The following is a 2,333-nucleotide window of genomic DNA, read 5'->3' as shown; positions in this document are numbered from 1 at the left end:
ATCCCAAGCGCTCCAATATGGAATACAAGCATTCCAAGCAGTGTCTTTCCTGCTACTCCAAATGGCCACTCAGAAATAATTTTCTAAACAGAAATCTAGGCCCCATGACCAGGCCTATTACAAGCCACTCAGCCACACTCTATCCATGGTAACCTATTCTATTAATTCTTGAAAACTGTTCTTTGCCTCCTATTTTGACTTTATTCCAGGACTAGAGAACTGACTGCATCAGTCTCTGAACTTCTTTTATCTAGCTAAATAATTCTGGTTGATGTATGCTTGTTTTATTTAAGGATATCTTAGGCTGATATCTATCCTCAAGTAAATTTATATTTTAATGATACTATAGGCCAATTCTTTTCAAAATAGGAAAAAGAAAAACATTTTTATGTTTTATTTGGATAATGGTCCCAGAGACTTGGCATGCATTTTGACAGAAAAAGTGAAAGAGATTCAAGAAAGAGGGAGAGAGGGAGAGAGGGAGAGAGGGAGGGAGGGAGGGAGGGAGAGAGAGAGAAAGGAAAGAAGGAAGGAAAGAAGGAAGGGAGGGAGGGAGGAAAGAAGAAAGAGAAAGAAAGAAAGAAAGAAAGAAAGAAAGAAAGAAAGAAAGAAAGAAAGAAAGAAAGAAAGAAAGAAAGAAAGAAAGAAAGAGAAAGAAGGAGAGAAAGAAGGAGAGAAAGAAAGAAAGACATTCCCTTCTGATGTCAGCTTCTTAAGTAGCCTAGAACTGGGATCTCAACCCCCACAGCTCAGCAGGACCAAATATTCTTTCTTTCCATTACTCCTCCTCTTGCTCTGCTCATAGAATTTTCTGCACCACAGAAGCAGGCTGAGGAAGGACTCATCTCAAACCACTCCTTTCTATTACAGATGGCTTGGAATAAATAATTGTCTCATACATTTTGTCCAATTTTTTTGTTTTGTATGGGTGGAAGTAACCCCTGTTTTATAGCATTTAATACACCCATGAAATGTCATTTTTCACTTGTTAAACTTCTTTTTCAGTAAAGTATTAATTCTTTTTCTGTAATGTAAATTTAAAATATGTTACCTCAAAGATTAAAAAAGAGAAAGAAGGAGGATGGGAACAAGAGAGAGGGAGGGAGAGAGGTAGGGAATATCATTATGTTCTTAGAATTTTATCTACAAATCACATAGCATCTGTTAAAGCTAATGAAAAATAAAAATTTAAAAATTAAAAAAAAACACAAGAAAATGTAATAAATACATGTAAACAAAAAGGTATTTTAAAAAATCAGACCTGGAAGTGCAGCTAATAAAACTGAGGAAAAATGATTAAGGCCTATTAATAAGATAGAAATAAAAAGAGCATAATAGTAAGCCAAAGGATTATTTATATACTTATAACAGGATAAAATAATGAAGAAGGCTAATCAATCTGAACCTAAATGTGTTTGAAAACTTGTAACTGTTTATATGCACAGAGAAAAGAATGTTAATCATTGATGAAATGTAAAAACACAATAGAAATTTCAAAATAGGGCCATGAACAAATGAAATGAATAACAATTTGTTCAACTCATAAAAATCAATAAACAAGATGAGTGGAAAAAGAGTTTAAAGTAAACTTTACAAGATAGTAGGAATAGGGACCAGCATTGCAGCATGGTGGTTAAGTGGCCGTTTTCTACTCTGGCATCTCATGTCAGAGACCAGTTGGAGTCTGCTGCTCTGTTTCTATCCATCTCCAATCCATTAGGAAAACAGCAAAATATTACCCAAGTACTTGGGCCTCTGCCATCCGTATGTGAGACCCAGATGGAGTTCCTGGCTTCTGGTTTTACTTTGTCCCAGTCCTGGCCTTGCAGTCATTTGGGGAGTGAACCAGCAATTGGAAGATATCTTTCTCTTTCTGAACCTCCCTCTCAAATGAAAAAAATAAAAAGATGGAGGGCCAGTGCTTTAGCATAGTCGATAAAAGCCGCCGGCTGCAGTGCCATCATCTCATATGGGTGCCAGTTTGAGTCCTGGCTGTTCCACTTCCAACCCAGCTCTCTGCTATGGCATGGGAAAGCAGTAGAAGATGGCCCAAGTCCTTGGGTCCCTGCACCTGTGTAGGAGACCTGGAAGCAGCTCCTGGGTCCTGGCTCCTGGCTCCTGGCTTCAGATTGGCTCAGCTCCAGCCATTGCAGCCATCTGGGGAGTGAACCAACCAATGGGTGGAAGACCTCTCTCTCTCTCTCTCTCTCTCTCTCTCTCTCTGTATGTGTGTGTGTGTGTGTGTGCCTCCCTCTCTACCTCTGCCTATCTGTAACTCTTTCAAATAAATAAATAAATCTTAAAAAACAAAAAGATGGAAGGAATAAGAATAC

Source organism: Oryctolagus cuniculus, chromosome 5 (assembly GCF_051225735.1).
Source record: "Oryctolagus cuniculus isolate XC-2025 breed Fujian yellow rabbit chromosome 5, ASM5122573v1, whole genome shotgun sequence".
Classification (NCBI taxonomy): Eukaryota; Metazoa; Chordata; class Mammalia; order Lagomorpha; family Leporidae; genus Oryctolagus; species Oryctolagus cuniculus.
The sequence above is the reverse complement of the archived record's forward strand: the minus strand, read 5'-3'. Positions refer to the sequence as shown.